General features: G+C 47.9%; 1 long non-coding RNA gene across 4 annotated transcripts; it reads left to right on the top strand.

Moving 5' to 3' along the window:
* Positions 1-8,374: 8,374 nt before the first annotated feature.
* On the top strand, positions 8,375-12,803 carry LOC119316704. Of its 4 annotated transcripts, XR_005153204.1 has the most exons (6): positions 8,375-8,766; positions 10,730-10,935; positions 11,059-11,225; positions 11,297-11,530; positions 11,981-12,566; positions 12,659-12,803. It is a non-coding gene; the product is annotated as an uncharacterized LOC119316704 (long non-coding RNA). The 4 variants fall into 4 exon arrangements; XR_005153201.1 differs by having other exon boundaries at positions 11,059-11,530; positions 12,659-12,801; XR_005153203.1 differs by having other exon boundaries at positions 11,080-11,530; positions 12,659-12,800.
* Positions 12,804-14,134: the final 1,331 nt, after the last annotated feature.

Here is a 14,134-nt window from a genome sequence, read left to right as displayed (position 1 = left end):
AGTGCCGGACTGCAGATAAGTCTCCAAGTGAGAAACTTAGGCGAGTACTGGACTGCAGCTAAGCCCCCGAGTGGAGGATTGCTCTCCACTCAGTAGGATTTTTTCAAACTTAGGCGAGTACCGGACTGCAGCTAAGTCTCCGAGTGAGAGAACTTAGGCGAGTACTGGACTGCAGCTAAGCCCCCGAGTGGGAGGATCGCTCTCCACTCGATAGGATTTTTTCAAACTTAGGCGAGTGCCGGACTGCAGCTAAGTCTCCGAGTGAGAGAACTTAGGCGAGTACTGGACTGCAGCTAAGCCCCCGAGTGGGAGGATTGCTCTCCACTCGGTAGGATTTTTAAATACTTAGGTGAAACGGGTTCGCAGCTAAGCCCCCGAGTGGGAGGCTGGCTCACCACTCGGTAGGAAATTATTTTTACAAACTTAGGCGAAGCGGATTCGCAGCTAAGCCACCCACTGGGGGATTTCTTACGCAAACAAAACAATAACAATCACTGGGAAAATTATAACGCTCTTGTCTTTGATAAATAAACTATAGGAGTTTTTTCTTATTACATCTCATCCGAGTGAGAATTCAAGTATAAAAGGGGCGGAGTAGCTCCGCATTCCAGGCTCGTGGCTCATCAATCTGGCGATCGACATTGTAGAGGTGGTACGCTCCATTGTGGAGGACTCTGGTGACTATGAAGGGGCCTTCCCAAGTAGGAGCGAGTTTGTGTGGTTTTTGCTGATCCACGCGGAGGACTAAGTCTCCTTCTTGGAAGGCTCGACTCTTCACATTTCTGGCATGGAATCGACGCAAGTCTTGCTGATAGATGGTCGATCGAACCATGGCCATTTCTCTTTCTTCTTCCAGGAGGTCGACTGCATCCTGCCGGGCTTGTTCTGCTTCATCTTCAGAGTAGAGCTCGACTCGAGGGGCGTTGTGAAGCATGTCACTCGGCAAGACTGCTTCGGCTCCATAGACCAGAAAGAATGGGGTTCTTCCGGTCGATCGGTTCGGGGTCGTCCTCAATCCCCAAAGAACTGATGGAAGCTCATCGACCCATGCACCTGCAGCCTGCTTGAGATCGCGCATCAATCGAGGTTTCAGTCCTTTGAGAATTAGGTCGTTTGCTCTTTCCGCTTGTCCATTCGACTGAGGGTGAGCGACCGAAGCATAGTCGACTCGTGTGCTCTGAGAGGCGCAAAAGGCCCTGAATTTGTCGGAATCGAAGTTTGACCCATTGTCAGTGATGATGCTGTGCAGAACTCCATATCTGAATATTAACCCTCTGATGAAACTGATAGCAGTGCAAGCATCAAGATTCTTGATAGGCTTGGCTTAAATCCATTTGGTGAACTTGTCGACTGCTGCTAGCACATGAGGGAAGCCGCTCCTGCCCGTTTTCAGAGGTCCAACCATGTCCAGCCCCCAAACAGCGAAGGGCCAGACGAGTGGAATGGTTTTCAGAGCTGACGCGGGCTTGTGCGACATATTGGAGTAATATTGACATCCTTCACATTTGTCGACTATCTCTTTTGCCATTTCATTGGCCCTTGGCCAGTAGAATCCCGCTCGGTATGCTTTAGCCACAATGGTCCGAGAGGACGCATGATGACCGCAGGTCCCCGAGTGGATATCATCAAGGATCATCTGACCTTCTTCTGGTGTTATACACTTCTGACTGACTCCAGTCGCGCTTTCTCTATACAACTGTCCCTTTATGACTGTAAAGGCCTTGGATCGACGAGCGATCTGTCGAGCCTCTTCTTCGTCCTCTAGGAGTTCTTTCCTTAGGATGTACGCGATGTACGGTACTGTCCAGTCGGGAGTGATGACCAAGACTTCCATGATCAGGTCGACCACAGCTGGAACTTCAACTTCAGTCGGATCCGTGGCACTTTTTGGCTGCGGGGCCTCTTCAGTGAAGGGATCCTCTTGAACTGATGGTGTGTGGATGTGTTCCAAAAACACATTGCTGGGAATGGCTTCTCTTTTGGAACCTATTTTTGCCAAATCATCAGCTGCTTGATTTTTCAGTCGGGGTATGTGATGAAGCTCTAACCCCTCGAATTTCTTCTCCAGCTTTCTCACTGCATTGCAATAACCAGTCATGGCTGGAATTCTGACGTCCCATTCCTTCATCACCTGATTAACCACCAAATCTGAGTCGCCATAGACCATGAGGCGACGGACACCGAGTGAAATGGCCATGCGCAACCCATATAAAAGTGCTTCATATTCCGCCTCATTATTGGAGGAATCAAAGTGGATTTGAAGAACATATCTAAGCTTATCTCCTCGGGGGGAGACCAAAACCACCCCGGCACCGGAACCATTCAGCATTTTGGAACCGTCAAAGAACATGGTCCAATGCTCTGAGTGAACCTGAGTTGGCAGTCGTTGTTCAATCCACTCAGCGAAGAAATCTGCTATTGTCTGGGACTTGATAGCCTTCTTTGCCTCAAACTTGATATCTAGAGGAAGGAGTTCAACCGCCCATTTTGCCACTCGACCCGTTGCATCTCTGTTATGCAGGATCTCTGACAATGGAGCATCACTGACGACTGTAATGGAATGATTAGAGAAGTAGTGAGCAACTTTCTTTGTGGTCATATAAATCCCATATACAAGCTTCTGATAATGAGGATATCTTTGCTTCGACGGGGTCAAAACTTCAAAAATATAATATACTCGGCGCTGAACTTTGAAGGCTTTTCCTTCTTCTTCCCGCTCGACCGTAAGTACCATACTGACGACTTGTCCCGTGGTTGGGATGTAAAGCAGCAAAGGCTCCTTGCTGATTGGGGCAGCAAGCACCGGCTGGGTGGAGAGCAGAGCTTTGAGCTCTGCAAACGCTGCATCAGCTTCGGGAGTCCACTCGAACTTGTCGGACTTCTTCATCAATCGGTAAAGAGGCAATGCCTTTTCACTGAGACGAGATATGAATCGACTTAAAGCGGCCAAGCAACAGTAAGCTTCTGGACGTCATGCACTCACACAGGACTTTTCATTCGGAGTATAGTACCGACTTTTTCTGGATTGGCGTCGATTCCCCGTTCGGAAACGAGAAAACTGAGTAATTTTCCGCCAGGAACTCCGAATGTGCACTTTGATGGATTAAGCTTGATATCATACCTCCTGAGGTTGGCAAAGGTTTCAGCAAGGTCAGCCAGCAGGTCGGAACCCTTCCATGACTTGACCACAATGTCATCCATGTATGCTTCCACATTCCGACTGATTTGAGTGAGCAAACACTTCTGAATCATCCTCATGAATGTGGCTCCGGCATTCTTGAGGCCGAGCGGCATGGTAACATAACAGAAGCACCCGAATGGAGTGATGAAAGCTGTTTTGATCTTGTCAGGTCCATACAGACAGATCTGATGGTACCCGGAATAGGCGTCTAAAAAAGACAGTCGCTCACATCCCACAGTCGAGTCGACTATCTGATCGATGCGGGGGAGAGGAAAATGATCTTTCGGGCAGGCCCGATTGATATGTTTAAAGTCAATGCACATGCAAAGTGACTTGTCCTTCTTGGGGACCATGACAATGTTGGTGAGCCACTCGGAGTGGTAGATTTCTCGGATGAACTCCGCTGCTAAGAGCCGAGCCACCTCCTCGCCAATAGCCTTTCTCTTCTGGACGGCGGACCATCAGAGATGTTCCTTGACAGGTTTTACTTTTGAGTCGACTCTTAGGCGGTGCTCAGCCAGCTCCCTGGGAACACCCGGCATGTCAGAAGGCTTCCATGCGAAAATGTCCCAGTTCTCACGGAGGAACTAGATGAGTGCTTCTTCCTATTTGGAGTCGAGTGTTGTTGAGATATGAGTTGGAGCAGCGCTGGGATCGGTCGGGTGGATGTGAGCTGTCTTCGTTTCGCCAGACGACTGAAAAGTTGATTCTGTAGCCGGCTTCTTGGCTCGCAACAAATCACTCGGGTCTGCAGTCTTCTGGTATTCCTGCAGCTCCACCACTGCCATCTGAGCATCAGCGATCTTTGAACCTTTCTGAAAACATTCTTCCGCTTTCTTCCGATTGCCCGTAATAGTGATCACACCTTTGGGGCCAGGCATCTTCAATTTGAGATACACATAACATGGTCGGGCCATGAAGCGTGCATAAGCCGACCTGCCAAAAATAGCGTGATAGGCACTCTGGAAGTCTACAACTTCAAACGTCAACTTTTCTTTGCGGTAATTCTTGAAATCACCGAAAACCACATCAAGAGCAATCTGGCCGAGTGATTCAGCCTTCTTCCTAGGAATGACTCCATGGAAACTCATGTTGCTGGTACTGAGTCTGGACATCGGAATGCCCATTCCTTTCAACATCTCAGCATATAATATGTTCAAACCACTGCCACCATCCATCAAGACTTTGGTCAGTCGAGTGCCTTCAACAACTGGGTCGACCACCAAAGCTTGCCTCCTAGGGGTGGCAATGTGCGTTGGGTGATCGGACCGGTCGAATGTTATGGCAGTCTGAGACCACTTCAGATAACTGGGTGTCGTCGGAGCAACCATATTCACCTCTTAGTTGATAACTTTCAGTCGACTTTTGCTTTCAACATCAGCAAAAATCATCAGGGTGGAATTGACCTGGGGGTATCCATCGTCACTATCTTCCTTGTCCTCAACTTTGTCCGACTCCTTTTCCTTATCTTTGGGCTGCTTGCCCTGGAACTGCTGGATCAAGAGTCGACACTGTCGCGTGGTATGTTTCGGGTAAATGAAATTACCCTCTTCATCTTTCTTGGTGTGGACGAGACATGGCAAATCCAACACATCATTTCCGTCCTGGTCTTTAACTTTCTTGGGGTTCCAAGGTCCTTTGGGTTTCCCTTTAAACTTTCCTTGGGTTACAGCCAAGGCTTCCCCAGGAGCAGCTGGCTCGGCTTTCCGCTTCTGTTTCCGATTGGAATTTCCTCCGGTTTCTTGAACGACTGACTTGAGCTTGCCACTCCTGAGTCAATCCTCATCTTCACCATTAGCGTACTTGGTGGCAATCTCCATCATCCGATTCAGAGACATATCTCCGGTCCGACCGAATTTCAGATTTAGTTCTCTGTACTTGACGCCTTCTTTGAAGGCACAAACTGCTTGGTGGTCAGGCACATTCTCTACCGTGTGATGTAAGGTGATCCATCTCTGGATGTAATCCCTCAAAGTTTCATTCGGCTTCTGCACGCAAGACCGCAGTTCCGTCAGCCCTGCCGGTCGCTTGCATGTTTCTTCAAATATGGTGACAAACACTCGGGCGAGATCTTTCCAAGTGTAAATGCTGCTGGGTGCTAACTGGTTCAGCCACGCTCTGGCCGAGCCCTCCAACATGAGAGGCAGGTGCTTCATGGCCACTTCATCATTGCCGCCGCCAATCTGGACGGCCACTCGGTAGTCTTCAAGCCAAGTATCGGGCTTGGACTCACCAGTGAACTTGCTGACTCCAGTCGCCAACCTAAAGTTGGGAGGAATCACAGCGGCCCTGATGGCTCTACTAAAGCACTCTGGCCCCGAAACATGTGCTCTGCTGCTGGTAGGTGTGTCTCTGTCGTGACCTTCTCGGTGAGCTCTGTTCCTGTTGACCAAACCTTGAACGAGAATGGATCTCGCATCAAAGCCTGGCTCCCTGGAGTCGACTGGAATCCTTCACCCAAAACTACGAGGGCGCCTGTCATCCTGCTGTCGAGGCGCATATGACCCGCTCCTCGGGGGAGGGGTGGGCACTCGACGTCGATCATCACGATCAAATCGGAGATCATATTGCTCATGGTTCCCGTGCTGATTACGCCGGTCTCCACGTCCCTCACGCCTCGGGGGCGATCTTGGGCTATGAGCCGACTGGACTGTGTCTGCAGCAACGGATCTGCTGTGAATCCTGTTCCGTGACTAAGAAACAGCGAAATTCTGGTCTCCTGCTGCCTGGAGTAACGCTCTGATCTGCAGCAAGCCTCTGCCAGCCTTCGACTGGGAAGGCTGAATCGACTCTGCTATACGGGCTGCAGCTGCTAAATTCTGAATCAGAGTTCGATATACCTGCCGGGGCGGGAAGAGCTGATGTCGACTAGATTCGGGAACCCGTTGTCGCGCACGCTCGTCGAATGCTCGCTGGAGGTTCTCCAGTCGAGTGCGCTTGGCCAAGTTTGCCAGGCGCGCGTCCTCCAAGGCACGAGCCTCAGGGGTTTCTCCGACGATAGGAGTGTGCAGCGCATCCATGTTCCGGCAACGAAGTTCTTCTCTCTGCAACGACGTGAGAGGCTCGGGGAGATATTCCTCATGGGGACGCGATGGGTCGCCTCCACCCGTGCCTCCGTCGGTGCGGGGAAAACCGGGAGGACTGGGCGGTCCATCGACTATCAGAACCTCCGCCGCCGGATCATTGTTGTCGCACTCGGATGCGGTCTCTGTAGAGCCAGTCGACAGATCGAACATGCCATAGAGGGATTCGTCGGGCTCGATCGCCGCGACTTGAGGGGTGGCCGACTGGCGTGCCACCGCGTGTCTCACCCACCGCTGAAGTCTCGACCGACCGGAGCGCTTGCGCCGGCGGGAAACAGGGAGGGAGGACAGCACAGGAGCCGACCGATAGTGGGTCGACGGTTGCCGCAAAAGGATGCCGCGGACGCACGCGCGAAAGTGCGTCGCCCCGCGGACAGGGAGCGCGTCCACGTCGAGCGGAGCCTCCTGAAGCCAAGCGGAGTCGTCGGCGATGAACGTGAGCGCGCCGAGACGGATCTCGCGGCCCTCCACCAAAACTCCACCGGAAACCATGATGATTCGGATCGGAAAAGATTGCAACTCCTCCAACAAATCGCTAAAACACCTGCCCCACGGTGGGCGCCAACTGTCGTGGTTCTAAGTCTGACAGTAATGTAGGGGGGTAAGTATGGAGAGGCAAGATCTTAGCTATGGAGAAGTTGTAAGCACACGAGGTTTATGAGTTCAGGCCCTTCTCGGAGGAAGTAATAGCCCTACGTCTCGGAGCCCGGAGGCGATCGACTGGATTATGCGTGTATGAATTACAGGGGTGCGAACCCTTTACACTGAGGAGGGGGGTGGCTTATATAGAGTTCGTCGGACCCCTCTGGCCCTTAGTTACTGGTAACGCCCTTAATAAAGTGCTATGATGATCATAAAAGCTACTTAATAACTGGCCGTTAGCGTGCGGAGTGACTTTAGGTCTCCTGGCCGTCGAGTGGTTTGGTCTTGGTCGAGTGATCGCTTCTTGGCCGAGTGTCTCCGAGTCTGTCGAGTGGAACACTTCCAAGTCGATTGAAAGGTGATTTCTTCTAGAGATGTCCTTGGGTAGGGCAGTTTGGACAGCTCCATGACCCTACCCTAGGTACATAGCTTCATCAGCGGGGGCCGCCGCGAAGGCGCCGAGGGGGAGGGGGTCGTCGGCGCCGAGGTCGGGCATCTCCGGCACGTACTCCACCTCCACCTGCAATAAACCATGGCGTTAGGCACGACTCGAGCGGATTACGGGGCGGCGGACCCAGAGCTCGCCTAGGGGCGGAGGTCAGGTTCGGGGCGGGCCGGAGCCGTCGCCGGCTCCCGCGGCCCTGCTCTTCCTGTCGCTGCGACGGGGTGGCCGCGCCTAGTGTCCCGCGGCTTGGGACTCACCGCGTCAGCTGCGGCGTCACGGTGGTGGAGGTGGCGGTGGTCAGCAGAAGCGAGCGAGGCACCCCCTACTCCTCGGTGAATCCACTGCGCTCCTTCCTTTCTCTGGCGGCGACAGTATTTGGCAGGAGAGGGACGAGATCGGGAGCGAGGGCTCAGGGAGAGGTGGGGACAGGACGTGTATGTGTGGGGACGGTTTATTCTCTCTCAAAAAAATTGAGCCATGATGTGTGGGATCGTGTGCTGATTTTTCGGGCTTCTTGTGCGTGCGGGATGCAACCTTTTTTTTACTGCATGCCATCGAGGGTGGGATGCCTCGTACGAGGCGGGGGGATCGAACGGGATGGTCGAACCATCACGACGTTCGATTGTTGTGTGTGTGTGTATATATATCTTTCCCTAATAATAAAGCACGGATTGACTTTGTCGGATTCACCGTCACAATGCGCTTTCTTCTCATGTTATAATACGCTTTTACGATTTGTACAGACAAAATCGTAATATAAATGAGGTGGTACTAATTTGGAATCACGGTTTTAGGTATTCAGCCTGCACTCACGTCCCTAACGCCTCGTTCGGATGTAGACATTGGGCCTCTGAATTTGATATTGGCATTGGTTAGACCCGAATGCCATTGTTCAGATGGTCTTGGTATTCAGACCAGGAAACAGACCAAGATATTGGCCCATCCGCGGCAACACACGTGCCTCCCCTTCTCCAATTCGGAGCCTCACCGCTCGGGTTTCCTTGGTATTCGGTAGCGCGCAGCCCCCTGCCCCACTTACCGCTTCGTCCCGCTCGAGGAAAAGAAACAGGCGCTGGAGAGGAGAAGCGACGCGACTCAGGAGACGGCGGCGCAGGCGACTGACTTCTCCCAACGAAGGTCGATCCACACCAAGTCTTCTTCTTACCCGCCATGGAGAACGCCCCCCTGTCCGTTGTTCCCCGTCATGGCGACCGAGGTCCGAGGAGGTCCCACCCTGCGGCGGTGGCGGCTACCTCTTGCCTACCATGGCGAGCGTCCCCTCCCTTCAAGCGCCTGAATCCCCATGGCAGCCGCCCCCTCCCCTTGGTCAGAACCCTAATCCCTAAAATTCCCCTCTAATCCCAAATTCGGTGGGTGTATGGAACTATGGATCCCCATCAGCAACCCGATTCAAGGTACGTATCTTCACTTGTCATGTAGATCTGGATTAGTAGTGCAATTTTCACCTGAGGTAGATTGATATGCTGTACAAGTGATGGATGCCTAGGATGCCTAATTACTTAATTATTGTGCAGTTGCATACTGTCAGATCATTTTCTGTATAAAATTTAGTTTCAATCAATAGAACAATGTACAATGTAGATCCAGTAACAAATGAGCAATTCCAATGCAACTTATGACCATCCAAAGAAGCCATGGAATTGAACCACCCTCTCCGAATGCCAAGTCCCAATTACTTGACATCCAAACAGCAGAATTCACGTTCAATATCAATATCAATGTCCTGTGTGATTTGGCATTGCTCCAATTCAATACCAAGCCTCCCAATGTCTACATCCAAACGGACAACGTGTTTGGCAGTTCCAGGGAATGGGAGTGGGAATTTTAGAAGGGAGTTTATTGGAGGGATTAAACTTGGGAAGTGGACTAGTAGTCCCAATCCCACGTTTGGTGCGTGCTGGGAGTTGCTTGGGAAATTTGAGATTTGTTACCAACCTGGCTGAACCAGACCTTGTATCTAGGTCTGCAATGGTAAGAGAAATAAAAATGAAAATAAAAGAGGGGAATAGATCTGGATTGATGTGAAGAGAAAAACAACAAGAAACCAGGATTTTTTTTTGGCATAGTCAGATAAGATGCACGCAAAAGAATTATGCTATCCGGTTAGATGAGACAAGCAGCACAGAGTTTCCAAGAATTTGATTGAAAGAAGCAGCCCACGTGAGCTTTCGTACATGGCATCACTTTTGCTGATCGGGCTGTTAGGCTAGTGGCCGGATTTACTGGAGGCAAATGATGCCGCTGCTTATTTACCAAGATATTCCAGCGTATTGGCTAAGATTTTCGCAGGTTTCTTCCATGCAGGACGTGCGCAACTGACGCTAACCTTTTTTTTCCCGTCAATTCCCATTCCCTGCTTGTATTACCAGGTCACCCCAGGGAAGAGATATAGGGGAGTTGGCCTCCTTAAATCCCCTTCCCACTCCCTTCTGAATTCCCATGCCCTCCAGCCATACAAAGGATTTTAAGTCCCATACCCCATCAATTCCCATTCCCCAGTTTTAATTCCCACCAACCAAACAGGTTGGGAGTGTAAGTGAAATAACGATTCGCGATAGAAAAAAAAGGTCCCGAACAGGTGCTGCATCGCCCCCACCGCATCGCCTCGATTGGCACCGGCGTAGGCCACCCCGCCGCTCGACCTCGCCTCGCACTGGAGGCGACCAACACCATCCTCCTTGCTCCCTCCCCTCCCCCAACCCGATATAGATGCCTAACCCGCGGGAACGGGCAGGCGGCCGGCAGGCGATGCGAGGCGCGGTGGCGGCGCGAGGAAGACAGGTAGATCCGGGCGTGGCGTCGACCGATCTGGCGGCTTGTTCCGGTGCCAGTGGCGTCCTGCTCATCCAGATAAGGAAAGAGAAGGGCCCGAGGGAGAGAGGAAACAGAGGAAGAAAGGAGAAGGAGAAGGGGCACACGCAGGGTGAGGGAGGCAGTCGCCGGTGATGGTGGCTCCACTGACTGGCCGACGGGCTTGCTAGGCAAGGCTAAGGAGTACGCTAGCCTGAGATTCGATAGAGGTGTGTTTCATTTTTAGATTTGGGTTGAACAGCCAGTTTGCTGTGTTTGACATCTCGTGCCTGAAATTTTGATCTAGAACATGCTTCTTTAGTTGGTAAAATCATTCTTGGGTAGATTTATTCGATGTAGTGATGGATCATCCTCTGGAGTGCATGAATTGAATGAATTTCTGAATTTTGAGCAGTATGATGTCATGGTATTTTATTAGGTTCTTCTGTGAATCCATACCAAAACCATCCTTGTAATTTGTTGTTCCCTCTCTCTTATCTGTGGTGCATCTAGCTTTGGCCTACTACTCTAAAAATATTGATCTCATTGTTGTGAATTTTGCACCAGAGGGAAGAAGTTGTGGTGGTGGCGAATTATGCAACCAATGTCTCTCACGACATCTCTACTGGAGCCGCCTCTGCCTACTCTGGTGTGTTGCAGCTCCTTACTCTAGCCACGTGTTGCTTGCTCTCCCACTAGCCTCTGCCTCCTGTGGTCTCGAAGTTGATGACACCCTGATGCAAAGCTCCCACAATCATCCGCTCCATCTCAGCGTAAGAATCATGCTCGCACGTTACCTGTCAACTAGATTAGTTCATTGCGTATGTGTGTAGCCATGCTTTAGTTTTAGTAATCGTTTGATATTACATTTTGGTCACCCTTTTCTGCTTTCTTAGAAAAAACATGTCCAGCTGCAGAAAAGGAGTTTGTATCCAGCTTGACCTCCATAGCAGGAAGATTTTAGTAATCGTTCTATCAATGTTCTATTAATGGAGAAGGGGGAGAGCAATGGAAATAACACCCCGTCGTGGTCCTAGTGCTTCTCTCCGTGGGTTCTCTACAGGTACGTACTAGACAACTACCCATTGTTTTTGTTTTCTACTGACAGTTTGATCGCTTCATCAATCCTTCTAGAGGGTCTTGACAGGAAGGACTGAGCAGCCACTGTGCTGGAGTAGATTGTGTGACAGGTTTTTTCCTCTCTATCCTACCCGTGATTGGTTTCTTTGGTGAAGAAAGCATCACTATCTTTCAATACATCATGGATGATCAACATGTATGTCTTCATGGTACAAGAATGAAGATTAACTGTTCAATCTATTGATTCAGAGTGAGACAAGGGTGAAACAGAATAAGCTCATTTTTGTGGTGAGTTCCCTAGGCCCCAGACCTAGCATTTTAATTACACAATTTAGTTTTTGATCACGTTATTTCAGTTTCATTATAGACCTCATAATATTTTTTATGCACTAATATAAGGTTTATAATATTTTTTGGAGCAATCAGTTCTGTATAGAAAAGAGCTCACCTAAATTAATGACATGTTCATCTTATCTTTGATTAAAATTTCCCCCTCTAATATTCAGTTCTACTGAGAGTTGCAGAAGGCAAAATTCAGCAAATTAACTCTTAAGTAGGTGTTTTTGGTATTTCCCAATGTAATTAAAAAATTGCATAATCATACTGATTTATACATGGTGGAATTCAAGCATGTAAGTTATTTACATACTGATTTTCCCCTGCTTTGTTTTAATCTTTTCATTTACATAATCTAACTTTGTCCATCTATTTCTCTTCCTCTATTTTTCGGTTATCAAGATTTATACATGGTGGAATTCCAGAATAGAGGGTTGACTCATACTCATACTTCAATTCGGCTTATAGGGAACAATCATGAACCTTCGGCCTCCTTCATAGATGGTTTGATTTCGGCTGAGATACCTGAACCTTTGGTTGAGCCCTGGGTTATGCTCTTATGGATTAATTTATGGTTCACGGTCCATGTGGAGAATACAAAGTAAAGTGTGCATGTATGAAAGATGGATTGTGTTCCAAAAGATTTCCCAAAGATTTTAATGAGCAGACATCACTTGATGATAGAGGCTTTCCTATATATCATATATCATAGACATGATTTGGGTTACTATGTGAGGAACAAGGGTACTGTTAAGCTGGATAATCGATGGGTAGTGGCGCACTGCTTACAACTGCTTAAAAGATTCTAAGTGCACATTAATGTTGAGTGGTGCAACAAGACAAATTTGCTCAAATATTTGTTCCAGTATCTCACTGAGGGCCATGATGTTGCTCGCATAAGGTTTCAACCTATGGTCGAATGTTGAGCGTTTGTTGCCCTTGGTGTGGCAACTAGAAGAAATGAAATTTTAAAATTTGTTGAGTGCAGGTAATAATTCTGTTTCTTATGTCTTTATTTATTTCGTATTGATTCCTGCTATTGATAACCATTGGTTTTCCCAATTCCTTCCACTTTGTCAGATATCTTTCTGCTTGCGAAGCATACTGCCATATGTTTGCTTTCAATATACACGGTCGTGAGCCTGCAGTGGAGAGATTGGTTGTGCACCTTCCTCGAGTCTTCATAAGGAGTTACCTTGCTATTTAAGACTCTCAAAATAATCTAAGTGAAGCATGAGAGATCACTAGTTTCTATAAAACAAATTCACCATCGTGCTCTAAAGGATATAAGTGAAGCACTAGAGCAAAATTATATAACTCAAAAGATATAAGCGAAGCACATAGAGTATTCTAACAAATTCCAAATCATGCATGGCTCTCTCAAAAGACGTGTACATCAATGATGATTGTGGTAAACTAATAAGAAAAGACTCAAATCATGTAAGATGCTCCAAGCAAAACACATATCATGTGGTAAATAAAAATATAGCTCCAAGTAAAGTTACCGATAGAAGTAGACGAAAGAGGGGATGCCTTCTGGGGCATCCCCAAGCTTTGGCTTTTACGTGTCCTTAGATTATCTTGGGGGTGCCATGGGCATCCCCAAGATTAGACTCTTGCCACTCCTTATTCCATAATCCATTACATCTTTACCCAAAACTTGAAAACTTCACAACACAAAACTTAAAGTAGAAAATCTCGTGAGCTCCGTTAGCGAAACAAAATAAAAGATCACTTCAAGGTACTGTAATGAACTCATTCTTTATTTATATGGGTGTTATACCTACTGTATTACAACTTCTCTATGGTTTATAAACTAATTTAATAGCCATAGATTCATCAAAATAAGCAAACAACACACGCAAAACAGAATCTGTCAAAAACAGAACAGTCTGTAGTAATCTGTAGCTAGCGCAAGATCTGGAACCCCAAAAATTATAAAATAAATTTCTGGACGTGAGGAATTTATCTATTAATCATCTGGAAAAAGAATTAACTAAATATCACTTTCCAAATAGAAATTAAAGCAGTTCTCGTGAGCGCTAAAGTTTCTGTTTTTTACAGCAAGTTCAACAAGACTTTCCCCAAGTCTTCCCAACGGTTCTACTTGGCACAAACACTAATTAAACACAAAAAGCACAACCAAAACATAGGCTAAATAAATTATTTATTCAATAACATCAAGGATAAATATTGTGTTGTCTCCCAACAAGCGCTTTTCTTTAAATCCTTAAAGCTAGGCATTGATAATTTTAATGATGCTCACATGAAAAACAAGAATTGAAGCATAAAGAGAGCATCATAAAACACGTGACAAACACATCTAAGTTTAACATACTTCCTATGTATAGGCATCTTATAGGCAAACAAATTATCAAGGCAAGCAAAAACTAGCATATGCAAGGAAGCGGAAAGAAACAATAGCAATCACAACATAACGAGAGGTAATTCAGTAACATGAAAATTTCTACCACCATATTTTCCTCTCTCATAATAATTGCATGTGGGATCATAAGCAAATTCAACAAAATAGCTATCACACAAAATATTTTCAAC

The sequence above is a fragment of the Triticum dicoccoides genome, chromosome 6A (genome assembly GCF_002162155.2).
Source record: "Triticum dicoccoides isolate Atlit2015 ecotype Zavitan chromosome 6A, WEW_v2.0, whole genome shotgun sequence".
In the NCBI taxonomy this organism is placed as follows: domain Eukaryota; kingdom Viridiplantae; phylum Streptophyta; class Magnoliopsida; order Poales; family Poaceae; genus Triticum; species Triticum dicoccoides.
The sequence above is the reverse complement of the archived record's forward strand: the minus strand, read 5'-3'. Positions and strand labels throughout refer to the sequence as shown.